The sequence below is a fragment of the Schistocerca gregaria genome, chromosome 5, assembly GCF_023897955.1.
Source record: "Schistocerca gregaria isolate iqSchGreg1 chromosome 5, iqSchGreg1.2, whole genome shotgun sequence".
In the NCBI taxonomy this organism is placed as follows: domain Eukaryota; kingdom Metazoa; phylum Arthropoda; class Insecta; order Orthoptera; family Acrididae; genus Schistocerca; species Schistocerca gregaria.
The window spans coordinates 28,053,712-28,068,768 of NC_064924.1; positions in this window are offsets into that span (position 1 = coordinate 28,053,712).

Here is a 15,057-nt window from a genome sequence, read left to right on the forward strand (position 1 = left end):
CAAAGAAGTAACATCCGTCTTAATACCCTTAAAATTTAAGTATTACACTGGGTATAATAACATATCAACAAAGTTAATCAAAGGCTGCTAATGCGAGTTGAGTCCTATCTTAAGATATTTGAATAATCAGTCTCTTACCAGCGGAACATTTCCAGACTGGCTAAAATATGCTGAAGTTAAGCTTTTCTAGAAGAAGGGACATAAAAGAGATACCATCAAACTATCGACCAGTTTCACTTTTGCCAGCTTTCTCAAAAAAAGAAAAAATGAAAAGGTTATGTTCATGCGTCTCCTTAAGCATCTGAGTGCAAATAATATATTTCCCAAGTCACAGTTTGGATTTCGGAAGGGTTCTGATAACCAGAGAGCTGTTTACACTTACAGTGAGAATGTACTTGATTCGTAAATTAGAGGCTACTGGCATTTTCTATGACCTGCAGAAAGCCATTGACTGTGTGAACCACAGGATTGTCTTAAGTAAATTAGAATATTATGGTGTGAGTCTTACAAAGGGTGCCGTTGCGAAATACCTGTGCAGTAAGCATTCAGTCTTCATCTGACTAGGAGCTAATTGCATGTGGTCCAGAATGAGATTTTCACTCTGCAGCAGAGTTTGCGCTGATATGAAACTTCCTGGCGGATTAAAACTGTGTGTCGGAACGTAGGAGGCGAGGTACTGGTGGAAGTGAAGCTGTGAGGACGGGGCGTGAGTAGTGCTTGGGTAGCTCAGTTGGTAGAGCACTTGCCCGCGAAAGGCAAAGGTCTCGAATTCGAGTCTCGGTCCAGCACACAGTTTTAATCTGCCAGGAAGTTTCAATTACATGTGATGTTCCTCAAGGTTCCATCTTGGGACCATTGCTTTTCCTTGCGTACATTAATGACCTCTCATCTGCTACATTGCCAGATGCTAAGCTTGTTTTGTTTGCAGATGTTACAAACGTTGCAATTGATAGCAAGTCATGTACAGATTGAAAAAGTAACTGTAATCAAATTTCCACTAACATTAATAACTGGTTTAAAGCTAATTCACTGTCATTAAACTTTGAGAAGGCCCACATATGCAGTTCAGAACCTGTAACAGATTTTCTTCCAACATTAGTATAACATATGAAGACATGCAGATCAAAGAGGGATTAAAAGTCAATAATAAATTGAGTTGGGAAGGGCATACCACAGAATTGCTTAAGCGCCTAAACAAGTCCATATTTGTGGTGAGAATGGTGTCAGATATAGTAGATATAAATATTACAAAACTTGCATAGCTTGCTTACTTTCATTCTGTTATGTCATATGGGATCATATTCTGTGCCAACCAAACAAAAGTTTGTAGGGTGCAAAAGCGTGTGATAAGAATCATTTGTAGTGTAAATTGAAGAACATCTTGTAGAAACCTGTTCAAGGAACTTTATATTCTAACCACTGTTTCTCAGTATATTTATCCTTTTATGAATTTTGTTTCAAGTAATACATCTCTATTTCCATCCAATAGCTCAATACATAGTATCAATACTAGGAATAATAACAATCTACATAAAGACCTAAATTCACTTACCTTGGTCCAAAAAGGGGTCCAACATTCAGGAACACACATTTTCAATAAATAGCCAGCAACCATTAAAAACTAGGTTTCAGATAAAGCACAATTTAAACAGAGTTTGAAAGACATTTTGATAGGCAACTCCTTCTACTCCGATGATGGATATTTAAGAGAGAATGTTAAGCCAGTTTAAGTAAAAATAGCTATTAGGTTTCAGTTTTGACAACTCTTGGTCACAACAGTCAATATTAGGTATTTTCTGTATGATAAATTTATTAATAGTGCATAACAGTGTTTCATTCTGACAGTGTGTTAATTCCATAAATATTAGCTGTTGCAGTTTACTGAATTGTATTAACGTATTTCGACTACCTCCTGACAAATGATCAGGGTAGTTAATATTATAATCAAATACTTTATGTTTTCGTGTCATACTTTCTTCATTGTTTCACACCCATGAGAATCATCTCTTTTTTGGATCTATGGAACGAAAACTGAATCTAATCTAATTCACTCCCATCTTAAAAGATCCTTAGGCTCACAATAAATCTGTGCAGTATAGGCTGATTCACACACTACATAAAGGAAACGGAATGGAACGTCAGGCGACATCATCATCAAATGGTAAGGTGTTCACCATTGATGGAATGTCAGCACAACATCAATTCACTTAACACAATTTGCGGTGGCCCGGTGTAATGTTAAGCTCTCTCTACACAGCTTAAGCATTTTCGTGTACTTACTTGTTGAAGAATTCTGGTTCTGCTTTCTTGCAGCGCCGATGTCTTCTGCTGGCACCGGACACTTCCCAAAGATTTCACTGCTAGGAAGGGGATATTTCCACTCTCTTTCTTCCTTCTTATTTAAAAAATACGCTACTCTTGGAATATCATTCAATGCACCAGAGCATATTTATTTCCACTTTGTACAAAAAAAAAAAACAACAAATAAACCTTATGATGTAAGCCCACACATTACCGGGGAGCCAGAATCAGTTGATTACACATTTTTTGACACAATTAATACATAAGCTTTTATCGTGGCTGACTATCCACGTCCCATCCACATACTCTCAACAGTAGTTCAGCATCTAATAAACAGTCACTATTTCGAGTCTCTCCATTTCTTTTTCAACAATACAAAGCTACATTACTCTTTGCAGCCGGCCACAGAGCTTCCGGGCCGTATTTGTTTATTCTTGGCAGATCGCGCTGAACACTAGCCAGCGCCGACGAATTATCTCCCTTCCAGTTTCACCTGCACAAACAATAAATGGGTGCAGTATTCCATGCTCATCCTTACACCCTGCTTTAAAATAATGCGTGTTCTAAACGGCTGGAATACAAGTGTCTCCACAATTTCGTAAAATTCTGGGGGCACTACAAATTCGAAATGGTGAACGTAGTAATGATATGTCATCCATGAGGGCCAATTGAGTGTTCGATGTTGTGGTGAACTAAGAATGAGTTTTGTAGCAAGATGAGAACAGGACACGTTGACTATAGTTCGCGTGATGTTGAAAGGCGGCCCAATTTTCAGTCGTTCTGTGTATACCCCACCATTAACTGCTAGTAGCCAATAAGATTTATTCTCCTTCCAAGCGGCTATCCGTGAGTTACAAACTGGACTGTGAGAATCTCTCTCCCACATGCTGCACTGTTGCCGAATTTTGCGACAATGCAGTTTCATTCACATAGCGTCCAATATAATCACACAGATGTCGATGTTACTTTTTCGTAGCAGTGTAGCTCTGAATGTGTATCTGCAAACGTTTTGGTGTGATTTCCAAATGAAAATGTCATGTGATGGCAATAAACGTGAAATTCCTCACAACCGATTTACATGAAATTGCGGTCCTATGTAATATCGTCTTAGTCGTGCACTGGTTTCGTGCTTTCCTGTCAGGAAGATCCCTTTATATAGTAATCGACGGAAAATCAAGTGATATCTGGCCTTTGCAAGGAAGTGTTACAGGTGCTCCTCTATTCCAGATGTAATACACGAAATAGGAGATAATCTGAGCAGCTGTATTAGGCTGTTGTAGACGGTGCTGTAATTTACCATCTTATAAAGCCATCAGAGATTTAAAAAATTGGAAAAGATTTAAAAAAGATATCTGTATTGTGAGAAAAGTGGCAATTGACTCTAAATAATGAAAAATCTGAAGTCATCGATGTGAGTACTAAAAGGAGTCCACTAAGTTCGGTTTTCAAGATAAAATTAAATTTAACTAAATACTTAGGGATTACAATTACGAATATCTTAAAATGCAACTATCATATGGATAACGTTGTGTGGAAGGCAAACCAAAGGCTGCGATTTATTGGTAGAACACTTAGAAAATGCAACAGGTCTACTAAACGAATGACTTACACTATGCTTTTCCACCCTCATCTGGAGTCTTGCTGTCAGGTGTGGGATCCACAGCAGATAGAATTGATCGAAGAAGTTAAAAGAAGAGCAGCTCGTTTTGTATTTTTGCGAAATAGGAGAGAGACTGCCACTGATTGATACGCGAATTGGGGTGGCAATCATCAAAACAAAGGCGTTTTTCGTTGTAGCAAGATTTTATCATGAAATTTCAGTCGACAACTGTCTCTTCAGAGAGTGAAAATGCTTTGTTGGCACCCACCTACATTGGGAGGAATGTTCATCATGACAAAATAAGAGAAAATAGATCTTGCAAGCAAAGATAAAAGCGTTCGTGTTTCCTGTATGCTGTTCGAGAGGAGAACGTTGGAGAAATCAATAGCTTGAAGGTGGTTTTGTTAGTGCTCTACGAGACACTTAATTGTGAAATGCAGAGTTATCATGTAGATGTAGATGCTTCACAATTAGTCGAGGAAGTTTATGTCCAGCAGTTGTAGCTTCTTTAAATGTGACTCTGAAAGCGATACTTCTATTTTCAACATTCTGAAGACTCAAGAACGAACTGCAGAAGCATGCGTCGGCAAGAGAAATGTACAGAGAATAGTAAACAGAAGTGTCGAAGCTCATGGAAAAATTGTTTTCAGGTCGCCTGAAAATCACTGAAATCGCAAAAAGCTGTAACACAAATAGATAGTTTTGACAACGATGTTTTAAAGTGCTTCGCATTTGAAATGCATAAAAAGGGACTACCCAACACCACAAACACTAGTTGCTGTCATGCCTGAGCAAGCTAGTGCTTCGTCAATGTATAGAATTTTAAATACATTGGTTTTAAACATGTTAAGAAGAGAGTTTTTAATTGAAAGGAGTGACATAGAAGGATCATGAATCACGTCCATTAATAAGATGCATGAGCCGACAGGAAGAGGTAATTCCACAATGTTTTACATTGATCATTCTATGAATACCTGCTGGAAAGTGAGTGATGGTACTGGCGGTTTTAAAGTTTCCTTAATAAATGGTTCTCTTTTACTTATTCTGCATGCTGGCTCTTCTCCTGATTTGGTTTCTGAGAGTAAACTTGTATTTAAGTGTAAGAAAAAACAGTAGTGACTACCATTCAGAAATGAACCCTGTCACTTTTAAGAAGTGATTCACTGAACAATTCTTGCCACACCCAGGTTCGAAGTAGGTGATTGTAATTACCATGCCAGTTATCATTCATCTGTTACAAATAAATTACCAAGCAGGAGCACCAGGAGAAAAGGATATTGTGCTCTGCCTGAAAAACAAAAATATTCCGCACAATATAAGCCAGACTCGTGCTGAATGTACAAATTTCACCTTCTTGCGTGTGAACGTGGTCTCACAGTTTTGTGTGTACCCACACATTACTTTACAATCTGATAGAATTAATTTGCGCGGAGGTTACAAGCTATGTGGGGAGAAAACAAAATATTCAAGATAACAAGACACTGAAAGGGTTTGCATGAAGCAATAGACAGCATACTTCTTCAGCATGGGAACACTGAGTGTGTCACGCTGAAAAGTTTCAAAAATAAGACTTTCTCAGGAAAGTGAAGATGGATAAAAGTCTGGAACGTTAAATTCTTTAGCAGCAAATCAGGTACTCCATGGGTTAATCCCATGCAAATGGTGGAATGTTTTGCAAATGGTGGAAAACACCATCCATTTGATTTTCTTGCTGCATATGGAAACTGTTTTGTGAGAGTAATATCAGAAGAGGCAAAAATTAAGTTTGTTAAAAGGCATTTTGAGAGCAATGCACAGTCATGGGCTAATTTAATGAGTGCTTCATTTACTGCCTAAGATGTGTTTTAGAGTTGTTTCCTGAACAAATTCTGGAGCGAAGCAAATCAAATGCAACTTCAGAATGAGCTCCTAAATGGACCAAGTTTTAAACACAGAAGTGGGTCGATGTGGGATTGTTGTAAGCATCAACCGGCTAAGTTGACATTTATAAATCTTCTGCTTTGAGTATTGACAGATATCAGTGATGAGATTTGCTGATGATCATTTACCATGTGATCTTGTCCACAGCTCACCAGATTTCATTGATGGATTTTTAGATTTGATTGAGAAACTTGACCAGTTGTTGAAATTCAACCCAAGAAATAATGATCACCATAACAATAATTTTCAAAGGAGTAATGGAAATCAAAACCAGGAACGAAGATCTGAGATGCAGAAGCTTCATGAAATGCAACACCAGAATAAGAGGTTGGAGAGAAATAGACTGGTGTTGAAAATGACATGTTACTTTAAAAATTCTATGGGGGTCCAAAATAAGCCACATGTGTTGGAGATGGAGGTTATAAGAAATAGGGAATAATTTTAAGCAGTGCAGCCGTTGACAGGGTGAAGGAATATTGTAAAATATGTTGAGAGAATTGCGTTGGTAATACAGAGTTGAATGATGGAATGAATGTATGTTTATTGAAAGATTCTGTGATCAAAAGAGATCCGAATTTAGTGGCAGTGGAATTTACGGTGAATTCTATGGGGCACTAACATAGCTACAACTATAGTAATGTAGGAGAAAGCAATGAAGATAATTTTGTTTCAGAGAAACTGGGCGAAGCTATTTGTGAAAGCTGCAAAGTAGTAATCTTCTTAGATGGAGAAGATGTTTCTTGTATATCGATGGAAGTAAGTGAAGGTATTTGTGAAGATAGTGCAGCAGGTCTCTTCAGCTGGTGATGAATTTTATTATGTATTGGAGGAAGTGGGTGAAAAGATAGCAAAAAGACTAAAGTTGCGAAAATTGAGGCTACTGAATTAGATCTCTCAGAGGATGGAGCTTGTGCGTTTATTTCTGTGTATGGAAGTGAACCATTGGTTCTTGATGAGAGCATGAGTGAGTGGATGTGGAAGGATGAAGCGAAAATAAAGTGTTAGATGGTGGATCAGGAAGCAAAGTGTTGGAGGAATCTGAGAGGAGAGAAAATGTTATGGAGACAGAGAGGTAGTTCCAAATTTGGTGGAATTCAGTTGTAATGTGAATTGTCGTATGGTGCAATGTAGAAATGGCAATCTGATTGGTGTATCAGTGGAGGTTGATGAAGTTATTGGTGGTGATTTCTATAACGTTGTGATGGATGTACTTGGATATTTTAAGCATTGAATCTTATGAGCTATCAGCGGATGTTAATAATAGAGTTAATTGTCATAAAGTTTGGAGTGTTTTGGAAGAAAGAAATGACATTTTATGTAAGATAGATGAAGTATTCAGTTGTGTGGTTAGTTGCGAGAATGTTGAAGCTACTGATATCATTACTTCAGAGGAAGGGAACAGTGTATTTGATGCTTACGAGGATGGTAAAATGAAAGATTTTGAGGGCAATTTAAAACCTATGGATAATTTAGAGATGGCCCTTGAGAATATAGAAGTACATAAATGTAAAAGTATTTCTTTAGGATATGATGTTAGCACTGAATGATATGGCAAGAAAGAAAGTGACTGCTCTATAAATGATTGAGAATGGTACAGAAAAATTTTGAAGTCGTTACTACCTCAGTATTGGGCATAGGACAAATATAAAGCAGCAAGAGGTCTTAGAGGGAGGAAAGATGACTCTGGGTGAAGGGATTGTTTAATGAGTTGTTTGATGATGATAATGAAATTGAAGTTCGTCTGAAGTTACAGTGTGTACAATAGATATGAAGAAGAAAAGAAGGGATATTGAAATTGATTTTTCGAGGGAGCAGTGTTTAGAGGAGGAAAACAATCATCAATGTGCAACCTATATTAGAAACCGAGGTGAGTAATCAAAAATAAATGCGCTTTTAGATTCCAGCCGTAATGTGTTGGCCACATCAGAGTAATTTACAAATAGAAATAATAATAAGAAATCTGCAATTTTCCCAGTCAACTGTGTTAAGATTAAGATGGCAAGTAAACCCATTAAACATACAGTAATTTCTGAAGGTTGGGACAATTGTAATTCTGTACATATGACTGAATAAAAGAAACTAATGATGCAGTTGATGATATTCTGAAAGCAGAAAGTAGGAATTGAGTACTTTGTTGAGTCATTATCAAGATATTTTCTCAGACAAGCCTGGTAAAGTGTTGGACTTTGAATATTCAGTTAAGGTGAGGCCACATGAGAGTATCAGATCAAAAATATACATGACACTTATTGCTGATCGGAAGGCAGTGCAGGCTAGATTAAAACAGACGTTAGACTGGGACATTGTGGAACAGTGTAGATGTGATTACTGCAATGTGATTGCAATTGTTAAAAAGAAAGATAATTCGGTTATAACAGTTTTAGACACTCACAAACTGAATGAGGTTATAGTAAGAGAACTAGACCAGCCAGGCAACGTTGAAGAACCTTTAAGGAATTTTCGCAATATAAACCTGATGTTGAATGTCGATTTGCCATCTAGCTTTTGTCAAATTCCGTTGGCTGAAGGGAGTAGACGATACACTGCTTTCCTATTCGAAGGATGAAGTTATCAATTCAGAGTGGTGCCATTCACGTGCTGAGAGATCGATTAATGAGCAAAATTTTTGTCTACATGGACGGTATTTTTATTGCTACAGAATCTTGCTGCAAAAATTGTGAGTTGTTGGAGGAAGTGTTCTTGGCATTAAGAAGGGAAGCATTACCTAAAAACTCTCTTGGTGTAAATTTGTTAGAGTGTAAATTGTGTTTCTAGGTCATAAACTCCCATCAAAAAGTATTTTGCCAAACAGTGAGAAACTTAGAGATTTCAGAGAGCAAGAGACCAGTTACCAGAAAATAATAAAATCTTACCTTGGGTTGTGTGGTTTTTACCGAAAGTTTCTGGGTATTGGGGTGATAAATACTCCAAAACTGTGCAAACTACTAAAGAAGAACTCGACATGGATACGGAGCAATGAGTGTGAGTACAAATTCTTAGCAATAAAGAACAACTTAATGCAGTAGTAAAATGTTACACTACCTGAAAATGTTGCTGCCGTTCTGTCTAGCTATGGGAATTCAGATTACGGCATCTGAAGACGAGGTGTTCCATGAAACATTGGTAGGAGGATAGATGGAGTACAGCAGTATAGCTTTTGCCAGCTGAATGTTAAACAAACAGAAGCATGGCTATAGGAGTTGTGAAAAAGAGTTACTCGCTGTTGTGTATGGGTTCAAAAAGTTTCAGCTGTTTCTTGAGCATCACATGGTTAACATGCTATCTGATCAAAAAACTGCAGGATAATAGGTTGCTAGATTATTGTCTTATGCTCAGGGCAATGTTTTGCAGCAACTCAACTGTAGCTTAAGATACATAAAAAGAACTGAAAATTGCATAGCTGGCACACTGTCACAACTCCATGTTCGGAAAGAAGGCAGTGATGGGGAAGAAGTAAATGAAGAATTTGGGCTCTTATATGTGTTGGGAGTAGAAATGGAAAGAGAGATTCATGCTGTTTGCAAGGACACGCGGCGAGCTCAAAATGGCGGCCCAAAACTGAGAAATATAAAACTAAATATTGGCAGCAAGTGTCACGACAAGATACTCCAATAATATAAAATTAACATGGTATTCTATTTAGTAGGTAAAACGAGAAAATGAAGCTGTGGTGACTATGCTTTCCAGAAAAGTATGTTGAACGACAAATGCCAGCAGGTGAGACATTGCACTACCTCACACCAGGGGAAAATGCATAGTATCAACCCCAGCAAAGTTGTTGAGCTATAGGCTGTAGACGATTTCAGACCACTCACAACTGGTCATGGTGGTATAAAGTATATATTTCTATTTGTTGATGTGTTGTCAAAGTTTATCAAACTTTATCCAGTACAGAAAGCTAATAGCAAAACTCTGATCGCCAAACTGGAAAAGGTTTCTTTAATAAAGCAATAAAACCAGAAAGGCTGTCATCTGACAGTGGATCACGTGCTACATCTAAAATGTGTAATGATTTCATGAATAGGAAAGGCATCAGACACACAAAGATATCAGTATACGGCTCGGCAAGTAACCCGTGTGAATGATATATGCATCTGTGTAGAACATATGCAAGCAACAAATATTCTAAAGGGACAGAAATTATCAAATCACTTGAAGAAGTATTAAATAGTGTTAAGAGCAATGTTACAGGACAACCACCATTAGAATAATGGCAAGAAACAAGCCAAAGTTGCTTACTAAGGTTGTGGATTTTCCACCAGGTCAACTAGTAATGGCAGCCAAACGAGACGAGGCAGTAAAGGCTCGTATGAAGAAAATGGCAAATGAAAGAAAAAAGTGGAATGACAGGCATTATAAGATGGAAGCGGTGTGCAGCCTTGTCGGGAAGTGACGTTGATGGATGAAACAAGGAAACAAGTGGTTTGTGATCCGTAAGAAGATGAAATTTGGATCCATACAGAAAAACACCAAACTTATGAAGAGCATAAATAATGGCCAAAGCTTCTTTTTCAATTTGAGAATGCTTTTGTTGGGCATCCGTGAGCATTTTGGAGGCATAAGAAATGGGTTGTTCAGAACCGTCAGAAAAACGGCGCACAAGGACTGCACCGACCCCATATTGAGAGGCGTCCGTGGCAACAGTAAGATGTTGACCAGGTCGATAAGTAGTCAGGCACGGGGCCTGTTTCAGCATAGTCTTCAATTTATGGAAAGCCACATTGCATGATGCAGACCAGTGAAAAGGCACGTTTTTATACAACAGGCGATGCAATGGCTGAGCCACCGAAGCAGCAGATGGTAAAAACTTGTGATAGTATGCTATTTTCCCCAAGAAGGCATGCAGTTCCTTAACAGATGTAGGGCGAGGAAGGGCATCGATCACAGCGACAGTTTGCTGAAGCAGACAAATACCATACCAAGAGAGTTGAAACCCTAAGTACGTGATAGAGGCCTGAAAGATTTTCTGAAGATCACACTTAAGACCGGCAATCTATAAGACATGAAAAAGTGTGCGGAGATTTTGAAGATGTTCGTCAGTGGTGGAGCCAGTGACAACAATGTCATCCTGATAATTTATACACCCAGGGACAGTGAGCAATAATTGTTCCAAGAATTGCTGAATGGGAGCAGGGGCACTGGCAACCCCGAATGGCAATCATTGGTATTGACAGAGGCTGAAAGGTGCGTTAAGGACCAGAAACTGCCGGGAACCAGCGTCGAGAGGAAGTTGACGATAAGCTTCTGACAGGTCAAGTTTAGAAAAATACTGGCCTCCAGCAAGTTTAGTGAACAAATCTTCAGGTCGAAGCATAGGGTAAATGTCGATAAGGCATTGAGCATTTACAGTGGTTTTGAAATCGCTACAGAGACCATTTGGCTTAGGAACAACAACGACATGAGAGGACCACTCACTGGAAGTTACAGGAAGCAAGACCTCCTGAAGCAGTGAGACGATCCAGCTCCCGTTTGACCTAATCACGAAGGGCCACAGGAATGGGACGAGCCCGAAAAAACTTAGGCCGAGCAGTGGGTTTGAGCGTGATACAAGCTTCAAAGTCGTTAGCACAGCGTACCCAGGAGAAAAAAGGGACGAAAATGTCGTCGACAAGGAATCCAATTGAGCATGAGGAATAGCATCAGAGACGATATTGACAGAGTCATCTATGCAGAACCCAAAAACGCGAAAGGCATTGAAACCAAAAAGATTCTCCACGTTACTATGGTCGACCACAAATATGGGAACAGTGTGAATGACAGATTTGTAACATTCCTCAGCATCAAATTGTCCCAAGAGAGAAATCTTCTGTTTATTGTAAGTCCGTAATTGCCTAGTGACAGATGACAGGATTGGAGAACCCAACTGAAGATATGTCTGAGAATTAATGATAGTGGCAGCAGAGCCAGTATCCACCTGCATGCAAACATCTCAACCAAGTATTTGGACAGTGAAGAATAACTTCCCTGAAAGAGAAGAAGTACAACTGACAGACAACACAGAATCAGAATCAGCGTCATGTTCATGAACATCATGTATGTGATCGGATTTGCAAACAGATTACACATTACCTTTTTTTTTTTCATTTGTGACACACGGCCCAACGTTGTTGACAATATTCTCGTGAATGTTTTGTAATACACCGCCGACGTGAAGGAAGTTGCTGTGGGTTTTGCTGCAGTTTCGTAGAGGTTTGATTACGGTTAGGCCGAGGCTGTGCTTGGGAGCGTAATGCGACCACGTCGGCCGGCAGGGACGTGCCACACGCTTCGTCAACATCGCACAGAGGTTGTATTTCCCCGACGTCGCCCGATGCCTCTATTTGCACTCCAGCGGCGTGAGAAATTTCAAAAGACTGAGCGATGGATAGGACTTCACCTAGAGTCAGATTTGTCAACTGAAGAGCACGTTGCCTAACTTCTTTGTCGGGCACCGATCGGATAATAGCATCCCGTACCACGGAATCGGCGTAGGATTCTTTGTGAACTTCAGTAACAAACTGACACTTTCTACTGAGGCCGTGAAGTTCAGATGCCCAAGCGCGATAGGATTGATTCTGTTGTTTTTGACAACGATAAAAGGCAACACGAGAGGCTACCACATGCGTTTGCTTTTGAAAATAGACGGACAGAAGTGAGCACTTTTCAGCAAAGGACAAAGATGCAGGATCTTTCAAAGGAGCCAATTGCGACAACAACCGATACATTTGAGGTGAAATCCATGAAAGGAACAGACTTACATGTTTGTTCGTCCACAACATGAAATGCTAAGAAGTGCTGTCGAAGACGTTTCTCGTAATCAGACCAGTCTTCCGCCATCTTGCTGTAAGGATGAAAAGTAGGTAGAGACAACGACGAGAGACGCCCCGCATTTGATGCCGCGACGAAATCACGAATCGCATTTGTGAGAAGCGTTTGCTGTTCTATGAGACCTTGCACTAGGTGCTCTAAAGTAGCCATGGAAACATGTGGGTCAACGATGGAAAAGAAAAATCACTACCTCGTCGCCAATTGTTATAACTTCAAGTTGAAGAAAATATTTCTAGGAAGACGCAATACATGAAAGTCACAGATCAAGTAAACAGAGTAAGACGTGTGTACACTTTAATAGCCAAATTATAACTGAGTCCAAGTCTTAGTGGCCGCTGGCTGTGTAGCTGGCAGACAGTGGGAGAATTACTGGGGTTATGAAAGGTGACAGAGCTGCGATTACACATACAAGAAAGATTGTAGCAGGTGTACATATGTTTAATTTTCACATGCAGTTTATAAGAATTTTGAGGGCTTTTTCTGTTTGGTGAATTTAAGGTGTATGAAACATGTATGGAGGCACAACTTAGTGTAAGGAGAGTGTCGACATTGGCCATATGACTCTTGGTGTGTGGTCAGCTGAATGTGCTTAATTTCGTTATTTACAAAACAGAGGTATATAAATTGCACTGGACCTAAGATTTGAGGGGAAATTTCAAAATGGCTCTGAGCACTATGGGACTCAACTGCTGTGGTCATTAGTCCCCTAGAACTTAGAACTACTTAAACCTAACTAACCTAAGGACATCACACACATCCATGCCCGAGGCAGGATTCGAACCTGCGACCGTAGCAGTCCCACGGTTCCGGACTGCGCGCCTAGAACCGCGAGACCACCGCGGCCGGCGGGAAATTTCAGCAGATCATTTATAAATTCCGGTCTACTGAGCACTGGTGGTAACCGGGGTGCACTCAGCCCTTGTGAGGCAAACTGAGGAGTTACTTGATTGAGAAGTAGTGGCTCCGGTCTTGTAAACTGACATACAGCCAGGAGAGTGGTGTGCTGACCACATGCCCATCTATATTCGCTTACAGTGATGCCAGTGGTTTGAGGCTGACATGGCGGCTAGTCGGTACCGTTGGGACTTCATGGTCTGTTGGGATGGGGCTTATTTTTTTTAGGAGGAGATCGTAAACACAAACAACGTGGATTTTTTGCTCAAGTGCTATATTTTTTTTTAGCAGGGGAGGCATTTTTTCCATCAGTCCAGGATCTTGTTAAAGTGTCATAACACACACTTTGAAATTCTATATGAAGCCACTAAACTTTCATTTTAAGAGTGCAGCACACTTCTGTAGTCCAGTGCAGAACAAGAGTGGAGGCCTGTATATGAAAGGTGTGCAGCAGTACCTAAGTCATTGTTTGGTAGAATCTCTGGCATCACTTAATAATTGCTGGAGTATTTGATTAACATTTATAGCGAAGAAATATGGTTATGTAGAGAATATCATTCATTTATGGTCGCAATAATTTGCTGTATATGTTCATACAACTTGTGCTTTTTATTAGATAGTGTGCGACATTAGGCATACTGAATCTCACAAATGTGTGAGTTACCATATCACGGACAGTATTCTGCACTAGGCGTTACTTATATCTTATCAGAGCTTTACAAGTCATAGAGGTATGGATTATATTTTGTGGTGATCTGGCTTACTGTGACTGACATTTTTGCAACACCAAGAAGCTACACTGACTGTAGTGTGTGCATGCTGGTGATACTGCGTCATGTGGCAGCTCTTAGAACTTGAAATGCGGTACACAGCCGATGTGTGTGATGCGACTGCGCACTGAAGCAGTGGGCGTCCATTATCTGAATTAATAAAATACATGGTGTTGTTTATTGATAACCCAGAGCGATCGAAAATGTAGGAAAAGGAGAAAGTCCTTTTGTGAACTGACGTGTGTACACCAGTTCAAACACTTAACTATGGAGTTTTTCAGTATACGGAGAAGCTTGCGTAGGTGCTTGGCTGCAAGCAGCCATCGAATGCAGTCGTTGTAAAGATTTTCACCCCAATTCGTCATGAGCAGTATACACAGTACATGTTACATCGTTACCTGAAGCCTGTAAGTAGATTTATGGAGAGAGAGAACGATACAGTGGTGCTGATATCGGAAGATTCCGACATCGAAGACGACTGAGCACCCACTTCATGCACAATCATAATACAGCTGATATCATCTCCTGAATGTACACACTTAAGACTTTCAACTCAAATATACACTCCTGGAAATGGAAAAAAGAACACATTGACACCGGTGTGTCAGACCCACCATACTTGCTCCGGAAACTGCGAGAGGGCTGTACAAGCAATGATCACACGCACGGCACAGCCGACACACCAGGAACCGCGGTGTTGGCCGTCGAATGGCGCTAGCTGCGCAGCATTTGTGCACCGCTGCCGTCAGTGTCAGCCAGTTTGCA